The 12,447-nt window shown below is 34.9% G+C and overlaps 1 pseudogene; it reads left to right on the top strand.

Moving 5' to 3' along the window:
• The first annotated feature begins 5,542 nt into the window (after positions 1-5,542).
• Positions 5,543-12,039, top strand: LOC149175850 (putative sucrose-phosphate synthase 3; annotated as a pseudogene).
• The last annotated feature ends 408 nt before the right edge of the window (positions 12,040-12,447 follow it).

Below are 12,447 nucleotides of genomic sequence, written 5' to 3'. Positions count from 1 at the left end.
ACTCTATATTGCCCATCATCTTATAAATATAATTAAACTCATAGACATGTACGTTTTGGAATTGGAACGGATATTTTTTTTATTTCTCACTTATATGTAAAGATTAAAACAACTTCAAATATTTATAAGATGTAAAACGTCTATCTTCAAGTCTATCTTCAATTGACCCAGCCCAATCAGTATCTGTATAACCTTTAGCATCCAAGCTATCACCTTTTGTGAATAAAATTCCCTTTCCTGGAGATGACTTCAAATAGCGTAAGATCCAGACAACAGCATTCATATGTTCTTCACTTGGGGAGTGCATGAATTGACTAACAACACTTAGTGCATAAGCTAAATCCGGCCGAGTATGTGCAAGATAAATTAATCTTCCAACCAATCTCTAATAGCACTCCTTGTTAGCAGGAACTTGGTTTGGGTGCACACCTAGCTTCAGATTTTCTTCCATAGGGGTGCTAGTTGGACTACATCTTGCCATGCTAGTTTCCTTCAATAAGTATAAGGCATATTTCCATTATGACAAAAAAATACCTTTCTTTGATCTTGACACTTCAATTCCAAGGAAATACTTCAATTCCCCAAGATCCTTCATTTCAAACTCGTGGGCAAGCTGCTTTTGCAGTGCTTTCCTTTCTTCAGGATCATCTCCCGTTACTATCATATCATCAATGTACACAATGAGGGCTGTGATTCATTCTCCATTATGTTTCAAGAAGAGAGTGTGATCTGAGTTAATTTGCTTGTAACCAATAGACCTCATAAAGCTAGTGAACCTTCCAAACCACGCTCTAGGAGACTACTTCAAGCCATATAGAGACTTTTTCAGTCTACAAAGCTGTTTATTGCCTTTAGTCTGCAGCTTACAGCCAGGGGGAAACTCCATATATACTTCTTCTTGGAGATCTCCATGCAGAAATGCATTCTTTACATCGAATTGATGCAAAGGCCAATCAAAATTCATCGCAAGAGATAGTAAAATACAGACTGTATTAATTTTTGCCACTGGTGTGAATGTCTCCATATAATCAATTCCATATGCTTGAGTATATCCCTTGGCGACAAGTCTTGCTTTGAACCGTTCTATGATTCCATCAGCTTTGTATTTAATGGAGAATACCCACCTACATCCAACAGGTATCTTCTCTTCAAGCAAGTCAACAACTTCCCACGTTGAATTCATTTGAAGAGATTTCATTTCTTCATTCATCGCCTCCCTCCATCTAGGATCTTTCAAAGCTTCCTACACACTATTAGGAATATCTACAACAGATAATTGATTCACAAATGCCTTACTCTCATTTGACAATCTATGGTAGGATACATAATTGCTTATGGGATACTTAGATTTGGAGTTGAGAATAGGTTCATAGCTAACTTTGGGTTTCCCTCTTGTGACTCGATTTGGTAACATTTTTAAGTGAGGTTCAGATTCATAGTTTACCTGAGGCTCGGGCATGGAATCGGCTGGAGAAGACAATTGGTTTGGTGGTACATTGTGAGAGGAGGAAGACACAGACGACACTCCCACTTCCATTTGATCCAGAACCTCATTCTCCAAAACTTGTTGCCCATCTGGACAATCACCTCTGTGAGTTACAGTGTCACCATCACTTGGACATTCATCACTAGTTTCCAGATGGTCACATTCACCCCTAGTGTCCAAATTATCTCCACTTATAAGATCAAAGTCCAAAGAATGATGCAATGTCTCCATTTCGTCTCTATTCTCCCCCTGAAGTGGAGACACAGAGGCAGAATAATACATATCATCTTCATGAAAGACCACATCAAGTGTAACATAAATTTTACGAGAAGGGGGTTGATAACACCGATAACATTTTTGATGCAAGGCATAGCAAACAAAGACACACTGAAGGGCACGGGATTCCAGCTTATTTCTCAAGGGTTTGTGAAGGTGCACAAAGGCTACACACCCAAAAAATTTAGGGGACAAATTCAGTATGGTAGGGGCACTCACAGTATTATGGAGAACATCAAGGGGAGTCTAAAATTGTAGTGAACTAGAGGGTACACGGTTAATGAGATAAGCTACGGCCATAATGGCTTCTCCCCAATAACTAATAGGCATATGAGCCCCAAACAAGGAAGCACGAACAACTTCAAGAAGGTGACGATTTTTTCACTCTGCTACCCTGTTTTGTTGAGGGAAGTAAGGGCAAGTCATCTGATGAACAATGCCATGTAAATTCAGGTATTGTTTCAAGTCTTGATTAACAAACTCTCCACCATTATCAGTACGAAGAACCTAAATATTTGATTGATATTGGGTGGCTATTATTTTGTGAAATTGCTGAAACAGGGAACTAACTTCATTCTTTGATTTCATTAAACAAACCCAAGTCATGCGAGTATGATCATCAATAAAAGAAACAAACCAACGTGCCCCACTCAAAGAAGAAGTATTTGCAGGTCCCCAGACATCAGAGTGAATAACCATAAAAGGTGCAGGACTTTTATGCATACTAATGGGAAATGGGACATGATAACTTTTAGCTAGTTCACAAATGTCACACTTAAAATCCGAAACATTTAATTGAGAAAAGAGCTTTGGAAACAATTTTTGTAAATATCCAAAAGATACATGACCTAAACACCTGTGCCACAACTAGACTTCTGAATTCTGATGTGTGTCAAACATATTAGTTGAGAAAACTTGAGCCAACTGATTAGAGCTTGCTGGCAGTAGATCAAGATAGTAGAGCTTTCCTCCCTTAGTACCATAACCAATTGTCTTTCGAGTCCGAATGTCCTTAAAAACACAAAGGTTAGGCCAAAATATCACAATACAGTTCAAAGTGAGGGTTATTTGAGCAACAAATAATAAGTTATGATTAAGAGAAGGAACAACTAGAACAAACTCCAAATTCATATTTTGGGTAAGAGAAACTAAAACTTCTCCAACCACGGGAAAGGGAGTACCATTGTTTGTGAACACTATATGGTGGTTTGAGGATTTCATGGACTGAATATGTTTACTGTCAAAGGTCATGTGATCTGTGGCACCTGAATCAATTATCCATTCACTATGACTAACAGGGACAGAGGTATGAAGAGACTTACCAACATTCCCAGAAGTAGCAATGAAAGAAGAGGCTTCCTCAGTAGTACTGGTGTTGGTGGAGGGCTCAGCCACAGCAACAGAAGCATGATGATTTGACTTTGAATTTCGCTTGCGAGGTGCCTTGGTAGGATCCCACCATTCTGGATATCCAATTAATTCATAGCAACGTGACTTTGTATGCCTGGTTTCTCCACAGTGAGTACATACACGTTCTGATTTTGCAACCCCTATTTCATAGCTATGATTTTGTGATCCAGATGACCGATTTTGGTCAGTTGTGTGATTCAGCGGACCAGAAGTGCGATCTGGTTTCGAATGTGTTTGTGATTGGTAAGGCTTGCCTCGACGAGCCACCATAGCAGCGGATTCAGAGTGTTCAGGTTCACCATGAAGTGCAGCTCGGCGAACGGCATCACGATGAACATATGCATAAGTTGCTTCAAGATCAAGTGCAGGATCCTTTCTGAGAATCTCACCTCGAATTTGTTCAAAGTCTGCATCTAGTCCATTCAAGAAGATATGCACCCACAGTCTCTCAATTGATTTTTTATAGGTGACAACATCTTCGAGATCCTTCATGACAATCCTATCACGATGATCTAGTTCTTGGAAGATTTCTACTAGATCACCATAATAGGTGGAAAGAGAACGACCAACCTGTTTGGTGGAGAATGCCCATTGATTCAGTGCAAAGAGTTGCGATTCATCTGACCCATCATAGAAAGCTTTAGCAAGAGCAGTCCAGATTTCACGTGCAGTAGACAGTCTAAGATAGCGCTTCATAATCTCTGGTGACATAGAAGTCAGCAACCATCCTTTGACCTTTTGATTTTCAGCATACCACTTTGCATAGGAAGCATCAGTAACCTGCGGAATAGGTGTTTTACCATGAGGTATTCAAGCTTCTCATGCCCTGCGATCTACATTTCCATGATTTGGGACCAAACATCATAATTAACTTCAGTAAGGATGATATTGGTGGTGAAATTGGGGTTTTCTGATTGAACATGAATAACTGGTACAGAGGATGATTCGGGTTGATCCTTAGTCATGATGCGAGGGGTATATGAGAATTCAGGCTATGAGGTGAAGAACCTCGCTCTGATACCAAGTCAAAAACAAGAAGTTTGTGTGAAAGGCTTCAATATTTTTCACTGATACTCGTTTGGCATAAATAGCCACTGTATACAATTTAGATCCTATAGTTTAGGACCATAATTGACTAGTATAAGGAAAGCTATAACTACTAAGATACAATCACATATTTTCAGGGATTCTAGTGATTCTCTTTTATCTGTACAACTAGTGGTAAAGACAAATTAGGAACTTGAATTACGGAGAACCAACTTGGAAATAATTGCTCCCAATTGTCAGCATTACTTACTCATTATTGTCATTTTACAGGTCGTGAAAACATGTCAATTGCTATAATAATAGGTAAAACTTTCAGAATTCAATATCTACGTTTTAAGCGTTAATCCCCACGGTGAATTGGTTTCCACTATTTTCATTGTCCTTGGATGAAGGTCACACTGATATATCAGTCACTTCATTCCACCGCAGGTTGCTCCTTTGGAGGACTTGCTCTGATTGCAATAGCGGGATTCTTCATAATGTTTTATGCACAGAGAAGAAGAATAGACTCTGCTGGTAGCTCTTCTTCAAAGGTGGAGAAATTCTTGAGGGAATATGCTTATGAAATGCCAACCAGATTTTCACTCTCTCGCCTCAAAAAGATTACAAACAACTTCTCTTAAAGGTTGGGAGAAGGAGGTTATGGTGTTGTCTATAAGGGAAAGTTTCGGAACGCACTCTAGTGGCTGTGAAGCTTCTTGATAGGTAGAGGCGCACAAAGGCCCAATTCATGAATGAAGTGGCCACCATTGGACATGTACACCATGTCAACTTGGTTTGTCTCTTGGGGTATTGCTATGAAAGCTTTACCAGCGCGCTGTTATATGAGTACATGGCTAATGGATCTATCGACAAATTTATATTTGCCAGAAAAGAGAAGGGCCAAATGTTAAGGTGGTCACAGCTGTATTCTATCGCTTTGGGTGCGGCTCGTGGTACACCATGATTGCGAGAAATGCATCATACATTTTGACATAAAACCTCACAACATATTGCTGGACGCTGAGTTCACACCAAAGGTTTCTGATTTTGGTCTTGCAAAACTGTGTGGAAAAGGTGAAGACCATGTGTCCATGACGGGTGGGAGAGGGACACCGGGATATGTTGTGCCAGAAGTGTGTGATTCAGATGCAGGTCTTGTCACTGATAAATCAGATGTCTATATTTTTGGAATGCTTTTGCTAGAGATTGTTGGGGGAAGAAATAACATCGATTGGAAGGCCAACCATTCGAGTCAGTTTTATTTTCCTGACTGGGCTTTCAAGCTTCTCAATAGTGGGGAGTTAGGAATTATATTGAGAAGAGGGGGATGGGGAGTTAGGAATGATATTGAGAGGAGGAGGGGGGGAGATGGAAGTAGAAGAAAATGAAGATGAGGAGAAGGCGAGGAGACTCACAAAAATTGGATTGTGGTGCATTCAGTACAGCTCCACAGATCGCTCTTGTATGAACATGATTGTTAAAATGTTAGAAGGCAACGCAGACAACGTACCCAATCCTCCCTTGCATTTCAACATCTTATCGACTGCACCTGAAGAGCCATTACCATTTTCCACAGAAGAATTGTGTCCGATTGAAAGTAGTTTGTAGATATCTGTTTTGGATTGGTTTGTTAATGTCAAACCCATCTCTGGATTATTTCTAGACATCCAATGACTCAGGTATTAGCTCGGGAAATGGATTGTTAGGTGATGATTTAAAAACGTTTGATCCTTCAATCCAATAGGTTTTATAACATGATCGTGACAAGGGCATTACTATTCAGAAATTAGAAAGAAAAGGCAATTAGTAGCCATTGTTTTGTTTTATTATGTTTTCTTCGTATTAAATCACTTGTAAGGTTTTCTGATTAATTAATTATTTTATGGATTATTTATAATTTATGGATTATCATTAATGGTATTACAAATATTTTGAAATGAGAGCTGATTTTTATCAAAGTCTCTAAAGTCTGTATTTTGAGAATGTTTTCATTTGAATTTGTATTTTGTTAAAATTACAAAATTTACAATTTTTTTTAAATATTTTATGCTTTATTCACTTTTTGATTTTATAATTAAAATAAGAAATTTGTTTTTATTTTTATAATTGTTCCTTAATATTCATAATAATGAGGAGTCAATTACTAATATATTATTTAATATTAGAGTTTTTTTTCCTTATTATCAATTTTTTTTTAATATTTTTTTTAATTTAATATTAATGATTTTTTTCTTATTATTAATATAAATTTTAATGATTTTTTTTAAAGAAATTATGGTTCACAGTTACAGAGTGGCCGCTGGTAATAATATATACAAATCTATCAAAGGCGGCCTCATATATCGGCCTAACCCCAATGGGCATCCGCGAGGTTATGACCTCCCAATAGGCAAGGTACTTAGCAACAAGGGCTCGACCAATTGAGCTATATCTAGGGGCTTGATTTCATTTTCTTATTATCATTTTTCTTATATTTATTATATTAGTATACTTTTTTTAAATGTAATTATAATGATATTATTAATATTATTTGATATTCCAAAAGAAATTTTCTTTGGTGTTTTTCTAGCGAGTCGAATTATATAAATTAAATGGCTAGTAAATATAGATCAATATTAAGACATTTATGTGATGATACATCTCACATTGTCAAATTTTGAAAAAATCATAAAAAATAATTAAATATTATTATTATTATTATAAGAATTAATATGAGTTAAATAAGTTTAAAAACTTTTAACCATGGAGAATCACCTCACTTTACTATGTATATTTTTAATTTATAAATAGACGTTGTTACAATATCATGAACCAATACCATGTCTTACTAATACCACATATTCAGAAAACCATAACTCCTATGTATAAATTTCTTTTCAATTAATCAATGTATCCACCTAATAATTATTTATAATTAAATTAAAATTCTAGAAATATTCTCCCAAAAGTATGAAAATGGTATCTCTCTTTCACCCCTCATTTAATTTTTTAATAACCTTTATTAAACAATTTTTGGTCAAATCATGAGTATTTGTAATTTAAAATACAATTTTAAATATGTGAATAGATTCACAACTCAAATTTCTAATTTCAACAAATATCTAGAAAATAGATTTTCTACAAAATTCACTAAAAAATATACATATCAAATCTTCAAAACTAAGAACAAATACACTATATAATTTTATGTAATTATAATTTATTAACACATATTTAGTAAATTATATATATATGAAAACATAAAACAGTTATAAATATTGAAAAATAACTTTAACTTTTGTATTGAAAATGTAAAAGTAATCTTTGATAGGGTTATAAAATAAGGAGAAATATTTTTTTAGTTGAATATAAATACTTTATATTATATTAGAAAATGAGATTTACACTGATATTTGAATGATCTTGTGAATAGAAAGAAAAACAACCATAGCAACATCTCCAACAACAATAACACTATATATAATTACCACTTACCAGAAACAAAAAATGTCCTGATAGCAAACAATTTACTAAAACTATACAAAAATGAAGATACTATATATGGGCGTTCAAAAACCATGAAAAACACCATGATTGTTCTATGTAAACCTAATTCATTGGACGATTATGCAGATAGCCATCAAGGAATAAAACCATGCAACCATTTACCATAAAACATCACTCATATCACAAAATGGCTGAGAAAGAGTATCACACCACCTTTAGAGATAACAACAAAAAATAACTTATCTCCCCATCCCATCAAGCTTGCCAAAAGATAATGAATCCATACATATCTCTAGAAAGAAAGCAACAACAAAAAAGCTCATCTCCACAACTCACCTGACCTGCCTAAAAAAATTAATTTTTGTATAATTCTATTTTGAACACAAAGGAATCACACATGACCGTCATGCAGTGTTGGAATTTGGATTTTTCTTTACCCATCATATAATTTTTTATTTTATTTTATTTATTTATTTATTTTTTATTTTTTTTATTTTTTTTATTTTTTAGTGTTTTGAGTCCTTATGCTTCCCCTCAAGAAACTTCATGTTTAAAATGTTTCCCTTCTCATAATAAATTAACCCTTCATCAATAAATATTTGATAAAAAATTACCTTTCAAGAAACATTATGTTTTAAAATTTTCCCTTCAAGAGTGATGTTCTTATAATAAATTAACCCTATATCAATAAATAATTGATTTAAAAATTACCTTTCAATATCGTAATTATGTTAAAAATTTCAGATATTTATCATAAAGGAAAAAACAAAATGACCACAACACACAAATGACTTATTAAATCTCCAATTTTGTTATGAAATTGCATAGAACATTCATAATAAAATCTTTGGAACCTGACATGCCATAGCATTTATATATATGAGATATGACTAAGGAGATCTTATGGGACATATAAGATGACCAACAAAGTAAAATCACTTAATGTTATCAATAGAAACTCAAAAATAGATTAATTAATATGGTTTATGTTATGATTTATATAGTTTAATATATATTACTCAATCTAAAGATAAATTGTAGGCCTTTTAAAAACATTAGTAAACAAATAACAACAAAAACCCATTAAATCATACCACTTAAAGAATAAAACAAACACTTAAATTGGCTCAAAACCATAATAATCTTATTTTGGATTTATATTTTAATTATATAATTAGAGTTGAAAACAAATATTCTTTAATCTAGTTTTTTCCGATTTTTTTTTTTATAATATAAAACTCACCACCGATGTTTTGCCAATATTATAATTTGTGTTTTATTAATGACTTTCAAGGTTTTGGGAAATATATATTCAAATTAAATCAAATCAACGAAATTGAAGGGGAAAGCTAACATGGGTTGCTCGTAGGTGTCGAGTACTGTTGTGGACGTGAAACCATAAATTGATCGCTGAGCGAGGCGAGTTAGTCTTGACTGTTGACTCTGAGTCTCTACTAGTGGAGTGCAGAGTCAGCGTGACACGATAAATTGATGGTTGAGCGAGGCGAATTAGTCTTGACCGTTGACTCTGAGTCTCTACTAGTGGATTCCAGAGCCAATGACTGCAATGCTGCAACCTATGAGCCCAATGACTGCAATGCTGCAACCTATTGTCCATGGGCGGCATGGCGTTAAGTTATTATAACTAAGAACACTACAGGTTTATTATCTAGAATTTAAAGTGAGTGAATATATATTTTAGTCAGTTGTATGGTCATTATGTATTTGGTGATCACACGAATAGACATGTGTTTTGCAGTTAACCAACTTAGTCAAGCCATTGTTAAGGAACCATACTTTATTGGAAGGTAGCTAAACATGTGTTGAGATACCTTAGATGCACCACTCAGTTTGGTCTTTGGTACAAATAAACAAAGGGAGTGAAGCTTCAAGGATTCACAGATGCAGATTGGGTAGGGAGTCCATCTGACAAAAAAGCACATTAGGGGGAATCTTCAGTATTTGGTCAGCAACAATTTCTTTGTACAGCAGGAGGCAGAGATCAGTTGCACTTAGTTTAGTAGAAGCATAGTACATGGCTTCTAGTCAAGCAACCTGTGAGGCTCTATGGATGAGGAAGATCCTTGTTGGGTTATTTGGTCAGGAGATGGATCCTACAGTGATTTACTATAACAATAAGAGTTGTATCAAACTATTTGAGAATCCAGCTTTTCATGATCGCTCAAAGCATATCGACATTCAATATCATCATCTACGAGATTGTGTGCAGAGGGGAATCATGTTGCTGGAGTACATTCCTATAGAGGAGAATGATACAAATATTTTGATAAAGGCATTGTTAGCATGAAAATTTGAGTTTCACAGAGTCATGATTGGGATAGCAAATAATCTCTTTCTTGTTGAGAGGGAGTGTTGAGAAATGAAACAAGAAAATCCTAATTTAATTTTGTCTTTGCCAAGCAGCTTATGCTTCCCATCTATGCCTTGTTGCACCTCTCTTATCTTTGCCTTCATGTCCCTGTTGCATATATCCCATCCTCACTTACTACTAACAAGCTAAATATTGACCCCTCTAGCTCTAGATTAGGAAACTACCTTTGGTAAATATCATCAAAATATTCTTTCAAGGAGCAACTATTGGTACGTGATTGTTGTTTTCTATTCTATGTTTCACTATTTTCCCTTACTGTAACCACCTTTCTCCACTATTTTTTGAGCTATCCCGGGTTCTCATTTATGAGCAGGCCTTCCCATCCCACACTCGAAGAGGGTTTTGTGGGGTTCTGATAAGAATAGAACACCTCCTACTCAACTAAGCCTAGATTTCGTGGAGGTCCCATTGGAAAATATACTATAATAATTTGTTCAAATTATGCCTTTTTGTTTTCATGGCATGACTTCTCTCCTAACAACAAAGGTTAAGGGAACAACTTCATGTAAGGGAATGGAAACATTAAATGAAATCATGATATGTTGTAATTGTAACAAAATAATACTTACGATGAGAAGAGGAGCTTATTTTAGGTTTGAATTTTTTCTTTTATAATTCTTTTGCAGTCAGTTTTCTCTTATTTTTCCTTGTCCAATATTCCATACTGAGAATAGAAGTGTTAGATCTAAAAATCCTCATAGAAAAATTACTTTTTTGATTCTCTTGTTTGTGATTAATATCCCAGTTTGCATGGCCTAGTGTGAGGGTATAATGTGGAACTTGGCCGTGATTCCGATACAAGTGGACAGGTAAATTTATTACAAAAGATTTCCATTTTTTTTATTTGTCTTCACCTATTTCTACAATACTGAGTAGTTGTAGTCAATTTTCTCACAAATTAATTTAGAAAAGTAGGGGATCAAAGCATGATTTCCTTATTTCGCTAGGAGTATAATTGGATTACCACCAAGTGAAACACGTGTTCATTTCGCATGCAGGTGAAATATGTTGTAGAGTTTGCAAAAGCACTTGCGAAAATGTTAGACGTGTATAGAGTGTACCCTCTAACATGTCTAATATGTTCTCCTAAAGTGGATTCTAGCAATGGAGAGCGAACTAAAATGTTGACTTTTGATTCGGATGAAGACATTCTAGAGAGTGGAGGGGCATACATAGTTTGAATCCCTTGTGGATGCAAATAAAAGTATATTCAGAAAGAATTATTATGGCCATATGTACATTCCAGAGTTTGTAGATGGAACACTCGGTCATATCCTTAATATTTCTAAAGTATTGGGAGATCTGATTAGAGAAGGCACACCTGTATGGACTTATGTAATCCATGGCCACTATGTAGATGCACGGGTGTTTTTTACTTCTTTCTGGTACTTTGAATGTTCTAATTGTTTTGACAGGTCATTCTCTAAGCCAAAATAAACTAGAACAATGATTGAAACAAGGATCACATTCCAAGGAAGATATCATGCAACATATAAGATCATGCGTAGGATTCAAGTTGAAGAATTGTGCCTTGATTTCACTGAGCTTGTGGTCACATGTACAAGGAAAACAATCGAAGAATAATGGGGTTTGTATGATGTTTTTGATTTGAGATTGAATAGAAAGCTTAGACATCAAGAAAAACATGCTGTACATTGTTGAGGTTGTTACATGCCTCAAATGACGGTGAGTGAAATGAATGACACTCCTGTTGAAATTAGATTGATTTTTGTGTCAATTTGTTACGTGGGGATTTACCCATCTCCTTATTTAACTATGTAGGCATTGTGTTTCATTATCAAATGTGGAAATCATATTTTACCTTGATAGTTATTCCATGAGTTATTAGGTCAAAAAAGTACATGACATTTAGGTCGTGGGTTTTGTTTTACATATATATGCTTTGTTGTAGGTTATACCTCCTAGAATGGACATCACCAATGTTGTAATGCAATATTAGAATTCAGATAATGATTTAGATAATGTCTCTATCCAGTTGCCCAAGTCTCCTTTACAGGGTGAAGTAACCATGATCACGACAAGTTTTAATTCCTTTTCACCATTTAAGATTTCACATACTATAAAAATTATATCCCTCATTCCACATACGAGGGGCATAATAACATTTTGTATTTTTAGATCCCACAATTTTTGAAAAATCCTTCATATCCCATAATTTTGGCTCTTGCTAATCCCAAGAAGAATATGGCCACTTTAGTCAACGCTTTTGGTGAATGTATCAAATTGAGGAAGCTGGAAAACTTGGTAGGTCTTTTCTTGTTCCTAAATTTAGCTTTTTCTTTAGAGTTATGTTTTGTGGCTTTGACCTTGTTTGATAAGTTAATCAATGATATTTTAGTTATCCATT

Source organism: Pinus tabuliformis, chromosome 4_1, assembly GCF_031772625.1.
Source record: "Pinus tabuliformis cultivar Carrire ecotype Pingquan chromosome 4_1, CPIR1, whole genome shotgun sequence".
Lineage (NCBI taxonomy): Eukaryota > Viridiplantae > Streptophyta > Pinopsida > Pinales > Pinaceae > Pinus > Pinus tabuliformis.
The sequence above is the reverse complement of the archived record's forward strand: the minus strand, read 5'-3'. Positions and strand labels throughout refer to the sequence as shown.